We start from the raw sequence: 12,187 nt of genomic DNA, 5'->3' as shown, positions 1-12,187 counted from the left end.
GATATTCACGTCTTTCAAGGTGCTTTCTCTTCTCAAATCCATCTTTCTAGATATGTAGCCTCACATCCCAAGGGAAATATTATTGTCATATAAGCAGTACTAGATCCAACTCCAGCTCCCTTTACCATTTACTCAGCCTCACCCAAAGCAGGCTAAGTCACCGTTCTCTGGAGGCAGCTTAAAACCTTTTCTTCACGTCAGTATGGTGCCAGAGACAAGTTGGAATCTACCCATATCTTTAGAATTTTCATCTGAAGTCTATTAGCTTCCTCTTCTTTTCTTCTACGTGGGTCTCCCTCTTGTGGGTAGAGGAAAGAACATTTTTGGCATAGCTTTTAAATCAGAAGAAGACATTCCCTGAGGTTCTGAACTCAGAAAAATAAAAACATTTAATATAGAATTCTATTTTAGTTATTTGGGTTCAATCAGTGAGAAAGAAGAGTGCCTTTCATGAGTCCTGGTCTCTCTCTCTTACATTTAGCGTATTGAATAAGACATATCCTCACTAGAAACTTACACTCTAGTGTGGACACAACCACTCTAACGAGTCATTATAGTACGTGATAAGTGATATCTTAGGTAATGTGCAAGGTCCTAACAAGACACAGAAAAGGAACAATGAGTAGTCAGAGCCTGTAGGAAGGTACACTCAGCTTTTGAAATCTCTGCCATGTCTTGAAGGTTGAGAAATAGTTTGTTAGGCAGAAGAAAGAAAAGGAAAAAAGGAAAAGCCAAGTCTGCTCCAGAGCGGGGCGAGTGTGAACAGAGCCGTGTGAGAGACAATGTTCTTCATTCTTCAGCATCCTCTTCCCCTGAGGGAGGAGAGCATGGTTGAAGGTCAGCAGGAGTTTGAGGCTGGACAGGGCTGTGGGGGGCATCCCCTGCCTCACTCTCCTCTGTGCCAGGGCAGACAGATGGCGCCGTGAATGAAGAGCCCCGCCCTCGCCTCGCCCAGTGTCTTTGCCCCATTGCCGTCTGTTCTGCTGCAGAGCTTTTGAACTGGGGCTCAGGCTGTCCCCCCTCAACCCTTCAAATTCGACTCAAGGCATTTTTGCTGGTTTCTGTGCACCTCCCTTTGTACGTGACTCCTGTTCTCTCTCCCAGGGACATTCCTGAGCATCCTTCAGGTAAGCACAATTCACAGTCCTTGCAGGCTTCCTCCTTAGCCCTGCTGGTGGCCCTTCCTGGAGGCCATATCACAGATGCTTTGTGCAACAAGCTAAGGAGTCTGGATTTTACTTTGAGGCCAATGGTGAACATTTTATAATCTGTGAACAAAGGAGTGACATGAGCAGATTTGTGTTTTGGGAACTATCTCTCTGGTTACGTAATAGGGAAGAACAAGCCTGACGCCATACTGGACCTATCCTTTTAGCTCTAACCCCTGTGCTCTGTTGCTTGTGCTAAGAATGACTAAAAGACTGTTGCCTATAGCTTGGAATGTGTATGCTAGTCCGTTCTCCGGCTCTGACTTTTAAAGGTATAACACTTCTCCATTCATACAGAGATGAACAGTTGCAGGACAGAAACAAGAAAGAAAAAGAAAGAGAAGTTGCTTCAGTCGTGTCTGACTCTTCTCTGTCCATGGGATCCTCCAGGCAAGAATACTGGACTGGGCTGCCAACTTTTGTCTTGGAGGTTTTCAGTAGCATTGTGACCACAGCCCTGGTGGATAGGTATGAGAAGAAAGGATTCCTGCACCAAGACATTTACGACAGGCGGCCACTCTCTCCTCCCCGTTAAATACTTACATAAGGAGCCTGAATTCTAACTCAGGTAGGGCGGTTCTTCGGAACACTAGTCCCCCATCTTCTTGGTCTGCTGGCTTTCCCAATAAAGTCACTTGCCCCAGCAACCTCATCTCTCAATTTCTTGGCCTGTCACGCTGGGAGTAGTCTGAGCTTGTACTCATATGATAGCAGCTGCAGTGGAGAAGCAAATTGGAAGATAGAATGGAAGCAGGAAAGTTCACGGGCAGGTCCGAGATGGTTGAGACCACGAATGGTGACAGGAGCTGATCCAAGGAGACAGGGAGGTGATTCTAGAGTCAATCGGTAGGCTCAGTGTCTTGTTACCATCAGTCACAGTAATGGACTTAGGCCAGTTTTCTCTTTTATTTCTTAAAAGGAACTCCCAATTCCATCACAGCTAGCCTTTGTTCTATCCCTTAAATTCCTCTCCCCAATTAAAATAAGCAGGCAATTATTAATCCACAGAAATAAACTTTTGGGGCTGACTTTGCCATCATGTAAGGCAGCTCTCGCATCGATGACCAAACAGAGGTCACATTTTGCAAGGCCTCATGAAGAGCTGTTCCCCTGCCCTCTGTCCGCTCTTCACGCCATAACACAAGGGCTTTGGTTGTTCTTTCCACTCCTTATTTTCACTTAAATAAATTCTCAAACAGAAGCACACGCTGCTTCCACAATCCGCACTCTTTCTCCAGGGGGTGGGTAGGGTTGCAGAGATGTGGAGAGGGGGACAGGAGATCCATCCACGAGCAGCGATGGGCCTGCGTGCCCACTGAGCCCCATCCTAAGTCACCGGGCTGCACAGCCCTCTCCTGAGTTGTTCGGTTCTGCACTATAATCCTGCTTCCATTCCAGTGGTTATGCCTCCCCTTGGAAAGCTCACACTTCTGTCTGTTTGGGGATGGCATTAAATGGAATGTCACCCCAGTGCTGCCTTTGCTGCTTTCCATCAGCATCTCCCATTACGTACAGCCAAGTGGGCACCTGATGGCCTGTGCGAAAGAGGCAGTTTCCCAATTATAAGGAATTCGAATGGTTTAACAGCCCCAAACCCTGTCAAACACGTCTACTGAAGGAAGATACTGCTTTCCAGCTTGTTACAGAACATGATTCCCTTGGTATAATAGCTCTCTGTACTTCAGTGTTAATCTTTAAAAGCCTGCCTGCTCTTCTCATATCACTAGCAGCTGTTGTTAAATTAAATTTCTAAGGAAAATAAACAATTCATCTTTGGGGGATTCAGGCCTAAAGAGTTTTGCAAATGTCAAATTACCTTTTCTGGGTTCACTTCAGGAAGGCTTCACTTCTTTTTATCCATTCTCTATAACTAATTCCAGGGTATGAAGATGTTTCACAGTTTTAGGATGAATCTACGTTGTCTACATTCCATTGTCCTTGATGTACTTTAGCATTTCTGTAATCTCTCCCATAGAGAAAAAAAATCCCCAGCCTTATTTTCTTTTTCTTCCTGTGGGCTTTCTCCTTTGTACAAAATGAAATGGACCTTCAAAAGGGTCTCAGTAAATAGTATTTCTCTTTTACAGCTGAATACATTTGCAGCCTTTTTAAAAAAGCAAACATTGTCAGCTATAGCGCATTCTTAGGCTTTATGATCTGGAAGGGACTTTCAAGTTTCCATTGTCTGATATTTTGCAAGCCAAATCGTCCTGCAGACTCAGTGGTCATCATCCACCAGATACAATATAGAATATGTGTCAGGAAGAAGGGAAATCTGAACCTTATACTCCCACAGCGATGAATGGTGAGAAAATAGTCACTCGGGTAAACAGTCTGCTGTATTGGTCAGTGGACCAGTAGAATGGAAAACAGACCTAATTTGCAGAGAGCAAAATGGGATAAAGAGAGAGGAAGACTTGTTCAAGGTCACACAGCTGTCATTGGCTGTCTGAAGATGCAACCTCGAGACTATTGGTTATGCTCTTTGTATTTTACATCATAGCTGCTACTTGGTCCATTATTTAGATCAAGCAAGACTTTGTCAGTTAAAAAAGACTGAAGTGCCTTTCTTTTCTTAAACACTAAACAAACATCTATGAGTGTCTGAGAGGTCTAAGTTTGAATCCTTACTTCTCCACTATGTAACTCAGGGTAATATGCTATAATAGCTTTCTAAGCTTCAACGGTAATATACTAACAGTACATATGTACCATACTAGGTTTACATAAATATTAAGTGATAAGTTCACGCAAATGTTTTTGTTGAAGCCTGACACTGTTGCAGGAAGAGGGACCCCTTGCAGGGCTCTTGAGTGAGTTTTTGCCTAACACTCAGAAATGAATTATTTGAGGAGACACACGTGATGGCAAAGCAAGAGGCTTTACTGGGAAGGGGCGCCCGGGTGGAGAGCAGCAGGGTGCGGGAACCCAGGAGGACTGCTCTGCCACGTGACTGCCCGGTTCATGCTCCCAGATTGTCTCTGGCCAATCATTCTGTCTCAGGGTCCTTCCAGGTGGCTCAGATGTCACTCGGCCAAGATGGATTGCAGGGAGGGTTCTGGGAGGTGGCAGGGCGCCTAGTGCCCCCTTTTGACTTTTCTTGAACTCTTCCGGTTGGTGGTGGCTTGTTAGTTCCATGTTCCTTACCAGGCCCTCCTGCCGGAAAGTGACTCAGGCAAACAGTGACTGTGGCGCCTGCGTCGTGGGCTGTCTCAGTCAGTGTTTCCTCTAACAACTCCGTGCTCAACAAAAGTCGTCACTATTATTACGATGTGTAATTTGCCTGTGAAAGTGCACAGCACGTAGGCACCAAAAGCCTGTGAGTCTTTTCCTCATTTTATCTGTCTTATAAGTTGGAAGACTTCCATTGCTTCCTTTTCATTCTTAGGATCCTCAGCAAATACTCCCCTTTCTACTCTTGCCTTGGAACTGCCAAAAAAGCAATCTTATTCCCTTGAGAGTCCTCTGGTAATTAGAAGCCCCCACCGTTTCCTACCCATTGACCGTGACATTTTCCTAGAATGTAATCAGACATCACCACTCTGACAAAACATTGCCAGATGCCTACACCATCTTCTAATAATATGATCAATTGTCTTTATAATCACATTTCTGGCTTAAATAGGAACAGAATATTTACAGTGCTTGGCGGGCAAATTTTTGCCAGTTTATCATCTTGAGCTCATCTGTCACCAAGTCTTGTTGATCAAGCCTTGAGCTCCGTCCCTTCAGAGCCCTTGCTAGAGTGTTGTTTCCGCCCCTGTTCCCTTTATCTCCAGTGGTTCCCCCTGGAAGTCAGGCCTTCTTCACCCTGGTTCCAGAGTGGCCTTCATGAAGCACAGTGGTGATCTCATGATTTCCTACTTCAAACTCTTCAGAATGCATAGGATGGATCGTCTTATTGTCCCCACTGCATGATTCACTGAAGGGTAAAAATCCGCACCCTGTGTGAAGACAAACCCCTTACATCTGTAAGCCAGCCCACGGCCACCTCTGCAAACAGCCTCGACTCCTTTCCCCTTTTCTGACCACACCCTTCCCGTCTATTCCCCCGTGCCTCCGCTCTGTTACCGATTGCATGTTCTCTGTTTGAAATGCTCGTTCACAGCTCTGTTTCTACCTGCTCCCCTCTCCGCCACTGTTGTCTTCTTTCACTCTTCACATTTTAAAATCATCACTGTCGTAGGCAGAGTACTGGCCCTTCAAAGTTGTTCATCTGTTAATCCTCGAAACCTACTGTCACGGGCATACCCTGGAAATATGGTAGAATTTTGCTCCAGACCACTGCAATAAGGTGAAGGTCTCAATAACCTGAGTCATACAAATTTTTGGTTTCCCCATGCATCTAAAAGTTATGCTCACACTATACAGTAGTCTGTTAAATGTGTTACAGCGTTGTGTCTAATAAAAACACATACCTGATTTAAAGATCCTTTACTGCGGAACTTCCCTGGTGGCTCAGTGGTAAAGAATCCTTCTGCCAGTGCAGGAGACAGTTTCAGTCCTTGGTCCAAGAAGATCCCGCGTGCCAAGGAGCAACTAAGCCTGATATGACAACTATTGAGCCTGTGCTCTGGAGTCAGGACCCACAACTACAGAAGCCCGTGGGCCCCAGAAACTGCTCTGCAACAAGAGAGAGCCCTGCAGTGAGAAGCCTGCACACCGCGACGAGAGAGCTGCCCCTGTGCGCCGCAACCAGGGACAAGTCTGCACAGCAGCGAAGGCTCAGCATAACCAAAAATAAATAAACAAAATTCAAAAGCATGACTTGTTGCTAGAAAACGCTAACCATCATCTGAGAAATGCAGGGTTACCACAGGTGCTTTTTCATTTTGTAAAAAACAGTATCTGCAGAGTACAGTAATCTAAAGTGCAATAATATGAGGTTTGCCTGTATATGTGATGGTTAATTTTCTGTGTCAACTGGGCTGGGTACTTGGTCAAGTGTTATTTTATATATTGTAAAGTAATTTTTACATGAGATTGACATTTAAATCAGTAGGTTTTGATTATCCTCTATAATGTGAGTAGACTTTAATAGAAAAAAAAACTAACCTCCACTAATGAAGAAAGAAAAATATTTGTAAATATGTGTATATATGTATGTACATATATGTCACAGATAATACACAGATTTGCGTATTTATTTACATGTACATATGTGTGTGTGTATGTATATTTGTATATAGATAGATAACTTCCCAAATGGTGCTAGTGGTAAAGGGCGCATCTGACATTGCGGGAGACATAAGAGACACAAGTTCGATTCCTGGGTTGGGAAGATCCCCTGGAGGAGGGCATGGCAACCCACTCCAGTATTCTGACTTGTTGAATCCCAGAGAGGAGCCTGGTGGGCTACGGTCCATAGGGTTGCAAACAGTTGAACACGGCTGAAGCAACTTAGCACAACGTACATATAATTGGTTCTTTCTGCCTCTTTGGAGCACCCTGAATGATATACTATGTTACATGAGCTGACAAAGCAAAAGGAGCTTGGTGATTAAGTTAGCAATCTTGTGATGGAAAGATTACCCTGGATCATCCAGAATATCCAGCATAGTCACAGGGGAGACGGGAGCAGCAGAGTGAAAGAGAAGGTGGAGGTGCCACCTGACTGACTTTAGAAATGGAGGAAGGGGTAACAACCCAAGGAACTCACGAGGCTCCTAGAAGCCGTGAAAGAAAAAGAGACAGATTCTCCCCGAGAGCCTCCAGGGGAATTCAGCCCTGCCAACACCATGGTTTTAATAAAATCAAATCTATTTTAGATTTATGACATTCAAAACTATAAGACAAATTTGTGTTAAGCCACTGTTTGTGGCATTTTGTTATAGAAGCAATAAGATGCTAATACATATTTTGGTACCTGGAAGTGGGGCACTGCTGGGTAAACGCCTAGAATATGGAACTAGTTTTAGAACTGGGCAGTAGGCAGAGGATGAAAGAATTCTTAGGCACACGATAGAAGAAGACTTGAACAGACTGTTAGCCTAAAAGTGGGCATTAACCACTCTTCTCGTGAGGATTCACGAGAAAGTAAAAATCATGATAAAGAAAGCCTGTATTGTCTTAGTAGACATATAAATCATTACAAACAGACTGTTGGTGGAAATATGAGCATTAAAGATATTGCTGATAAAGGATCAAAACAAAATGAGAATCATGTTATTGGAAACTGGAGGAAAGGAGAGCCTTGCTATACAGCAGCAGAAACTGAGCTGCGCTGTACCTACAGCTCTGTGGAAAGCAGAGCGTGTGAGCAGTGAAGCTGCATATTTACCCAGATACCTTTCTAAGCGGACGGTTGATGGCGTAACTTGGTCCCTTCCTGCTGCTTAGGAAAATAAAAAATAGATTGAGGGAAGAACTTTGAAGCAAAAAGGAACTCTGACTTCATGATTTTGGAACGTTCTCAACCTATCCAGATTGCAAAGAATGCAATGATTGGAAGATTCGCTGTTAGGAATCTGTGCGCTGGACAGAAAGCTAAGAATATAGTTCAAGAGCTTTTTGTGAGTGGCTTATAAATATTTTTTTTTAGAAAGTGAGTGTGCTTAGTCATACAGAAGGCTCTTCGAAGACATTGGTCACGTGATTCCCTTCAGCTATCTAAATAGAAGCCAGAAATAGAGGCGAGGTTACACGAGAAAGCCCTAGAAATAGAGACCTGTGGAAGCACTTCTTGTTTAACGGAGTGAATTCTTGAAACATACATGGTCTCCCCCCAAATTCTTGAAAATGTTATATCATCAGAAACACAGCATGGAATGAAAAAAGAAAATATAAAGACAAAATGAAGGAAGACTTTTAGATTCACAAAATTCTGTAAGAGAAAACAGGTGAGTAAATTGGAATTTGCCAAGTGTAAAAATTTAAAGGTTTGCGCCAAACATATACAGCTAATTGTGTGAGGTGAAAAAATATACATAATTTTCAAATTTTAAAATGTGTCCAAAGAGGAATTAAAAAAGAGAATGTAGACACCTTTGAAACAGTTATTAGTGTTTTGGAAGAAAAAGGAGAAATGACCAAATATAAAATATAAGGAAATGGTGGCAATGGGAAAAAGGACTTAGAAGAAAAACCCAGAGGCTTTAACTTGCCCACAATGGGACTTTTAGAAGGTAAAGTGAAAGTCACTCCGTTGTGTCCAACTCTCTGAGACCCCATGGACTGCCTTCCAGTCTTCTCTGCCCACGGAATTCTCAGGCAAGAACATTGGAGTGGGTAGCCTTTCCTTTCTCCAGGGTATCTTCCCAACCCAGGGACTGAACCCAGGTCTCCCACACTGCAAGTGACTTCTTTACCATCTGAGCCACCAGGGAACCCCAAGAATACTGGAGTGGGTAGCCTGTTCCTTTTCCAGGGGGATCTTCCTGACCCAGGGATCGAACTGGGGTCTCCTGTACTGCAGGTGGATTCTTTACCAGATGAGCTTTTAGAAGGTAAAGGAGCTGAAATAAGAGAGGAAATGGTAAAGTGATAGAAGAAAATCTCATTGAATTTAAGAACATTTGAATCATCTTATTTAAAGTCCTCCTTGTATTCCAGGCAAGATTGGTAGGACAAAGGTATGCACCCACAAATATCCTGGTAAAACACCTACATTCTGAAGGTAAAGATTTTTTTAAATATTGAAAGAAAGATTAAAGTGCTAATTTTTTTGAGGGGGCTGGGGAAGATTTTTTTAAAATTTTTAAAAATTATTTATTTTAATTGGAAGCTAATTACTCTACAATATTGTGGTGGTTTTTGCAATACATTGACGTGAATCAGCCATGGAGGTACGTGTGTCCCCCATCCTGAAGCCCCCTCCCACCTCCCTCCTTATCCCATCCCTCTGGGTTGTCCCAGTACACCAGCTTTGAATGCCCTGTCTCATGCATCGAACCTGGACTGGTGATCTAGTTCATATATGGTAATATACATGTTTCAGTGCTATTCTCTCAAATCATCCCCCCTTGCCTTCTCCCACAGAGTCCAAAAGTCTGTCCTTTACTTCTGTGTCTCTTTTGCTGTCTTGCATATAGGGTCATTGTTATCATCTTTCTAAATTCCATATATATGCGTCAATGTACTGTATTGGTGGTTTTTTTTTTTTTTTTTCTGACTTACTTCACTCTGTATAATAGGCTCTAGTTTCATCCACCTCATTAGAACTGGCTCAAATGCATTCTTTTTAATACTCCATTGTGTGTATGTACCACAGCTTTCTTATCCATTCGTCTGCCAATGCACATCTAACTTGTTCCATGTCCTGGCTATTGTGAACAGTGCTGCGACGAACACTGGGGTGCACGTGTCTCTTTCATTTCTGGCTTTCTCGGTGTGTATGCCCAGCAGTGGGATTGCCGGGTCATAAGGCAGTTCTATTTCCAGTTTTTAAGGAATCTCCACATTGTTCTCCATAGTGGCTGTACTAGTTTGCGTTCCCACCAACAGTGTAAGAGGGTTCCTTTTCTGCACACCCTCTCCAGCATTTATTGCTTGTAGACTTTTTGGTAGCGGCCATTCTGACTGGCATGAAATGGTACCTCATTGTGGTTTTGATTTGCATTTCTCTAATAATGAGTGATGCTGAGCATCTTTTCATGTGTTTGTTAGCCATCCGTATGTCTTCTTTGGAGAAATGTCTGTTTAGTTCTTTGGCCCATTTTTTGATTGGGTCATTTATTTTTCTGGTATTGGCTGCATGAGCTGCTTATATATTTTGGAGATTAATTCTTTGTCAGTTGTTTCATTTGCTATTATTTCCTCCCATTCTGAAGGCTGCCTTTTCACATTGTTTATCGTTTCCTTTGTTGTGCAGAAGCTTTTAAGTTAATTAGGTCCCATTTGTTTATTTTTGCTTTTTTTCCCCATTACTCTGGGAAGTGGGTCATAGAGGATCTTTCTGTAATTTATGTCAGAGAGTGTTTTGCCTGTATTTTCCTCTAGGAAACTATGGTTTCCGGTCTTACACAAAATGTTAAATTTTTCTGCCGAAGAACAAGTTACTTATAAAAAAATTAGAGTGTTATCAGATATTCCATATGAAACAGATCTAGAAGATGAGGAATATTATCTACAGATGATAGAGAAAAGAACTACTACACTAGATTATTATAACCAATCAGTAGATCATTTATCTGTCAGGAAAAATGAAAATAATTTTATAGATATTGAAATATTTAGAGAATATATCTATTTGATAAAAATACTCCTGCAAGGATTCCAACAAGCCAAGAAATAAAACAAACCAGAGAATCAATCTTTATTTTAGTTTAGTTTTTTTTTTTTTTTGGCCACACTCTGTGACATGTGGGATCTTAGTTCCTCCACTAGGGATTGAACCCATGCCTTCTGCACCGGGAGCACTGAGCCTTTCCTACTGGACCTCCAGGGAACTCCCAAACCAGAAAATCAAGATGGGAGAAAGTGAAGTGGTTAGAAACGACTCAATCTCTCTCTTATTCTTAACCTCTATGCATGGGTCTGTAAATGCATAGTGATAGTCTATAAATGTAGAATCAAAATTCTAAACAGGGCCTCTTTATTATAGTTATACTGCAAGCAAGGGAAAATTTGATAACTGTCTTTGTTTAAAATCTCTAATTCATCTAAAGGTGTTCAGGAAGTAGGTGACAGGAGAGAAATCTTGAAACTTTCTAAATTTCTTATCCTGGAGTAAGCCATTAGCTAGGGAAGCAAAATACACTAAAATATTTATCCTAACACCGTGTGAAATAAAGCAAGTAAAACAGGGAATTATAGATATGGAAAAGAGTTGATATCATATAATATTAAGTGTATAGACTTATAGATAGATATATAGATTTGAGGTTGAGGAAACGGAAGGTAGACACAGTGGTTTGGAAAAACACAAATCTTTCATAATAAAAGGGAGAAATATTGAGTAAATATTTAACAAAACCAAAATAAACTTTTTAATGAATAAAAAGCAAAACTTATGTAGTCGATATAAAGTAAAATGTGGAGCATAAAACCAGGCATATCGTTTGCTACAGCAAATGTGAATGTCTCTTCCCTCTTTGAAATGCAGAGCAATGGGGAAAAGACATCTTTTTCAATAAATGCTTTAGACAATTGAATATTTGCAGGTAAATAAATAAAAGTGGATGCTTCCTACACATGAAACAAAAGCATTTACCTCAGAGAGTTTGTAGACCTAAATAAAAATGGAAAAAACTCTAATGCTTTAGAAGATTACATGAGAAGATATCACCACCTAGTATTACGGAAAACTTGCTTAAGTAAAACAAAAAGGAAAAAAAGCTATATGACGAAAGATTGTCTTCGTAAGGAAAGTGAAATGAGACAAAAGATACGTGCAATATATATGCTTGGCAAAAGGCTTGTCTGAGAATACTTTAGAATATCTGCAAAAACAATAAGACAGGAAACTCAACAGAATATTAAGCAGAAGACTTGAGCTGTTATTTCCTTCTATAAGTAGGAAATGTGAATGGTCACTAAACATTAAAAAAAAAAAAACCACAATGGTATCAGTACTCAGAAAGAAAAATTTAACAATACCACTACAGCAGAATGGTAACCAAAAATAGAAGAGTTTAAGAATACTAAATGTTATCAAGGATATCAACCAAAAGTTACTCTTAGTCACCATTGGTGGTTGTGCAAATTGACTCGGTTACTCAAGAAAATGGGCATGTGTGCCCCAGCCTGTTCACAGTGGCCAAAACTAGAAAAAAACAAAGGCCATCAACAGGAGAATGGAGAAGTTGCAGTTTATTCATAAAAGAGAATTCTATACAGTTACGAAAATAGATGACCGATGTTCAAGAAAATGAATGAATCTTACAAATATAGTGCTGGGGAAGAAAAGGAGCAACCTGTGAAATAATGCACATAGCATAGTTCAAAACTAGGTTTGCTGTTTCCAACTTAAGAGTGGTAACAGTGCCCTGCCTGGGATACTACATTATCCCTCGCAATTTTAGTACACCTTAATTCCACAT

At 41.5% G+C, this 12,187-nt stretch overlaps 1 long non-coding RNA gene across 2 annotated transcripts in view; it reads left to right on the top strand.

Moving 5' to 3' along the window:
* The window catches only part of LOC114110105 (uncharacterized), a 31,235-nt gene extending 24,871 nt beyond the window's left edge, over nucleotides 1-6,364 (top strand). For both annotated transcript variants that reach the window (XR_009597915.1, XR_009597914.1), the window contains one exon: nucleotides 1,506-6,364. This is a non-coding gene — a long non-coding RNA (uncharacterized LOC114110105). The remainder of the gene's footprint in view (nucleotides 1-1,505) is intronic.
* Nucleotides 6,365-12,187: the final 5,823 nt, after the last annotated feature.

The sequence above is a fragment of the Ovis aries genome, chromosome 21 (assembly GCF_016772045.2).
Source record: "Ovis aries strain OAR_USU_Benz2616 breed Rambouillet chromosome 21, ARS-UI_Ramb_v3.0, whole genome shotgun sequence".
Classification (NCBI taxonomy): Eukaryota; Metazoa; Chordata; class Mammalia; order Artiodactyla; family Bovidae; genus Ovis; species Ovis aries.
The sequence above is the reverse complement of the archived record's forward strand: the minus strand, read 5'-3'. Positions and strand labels throughout refer to the sequence as shown.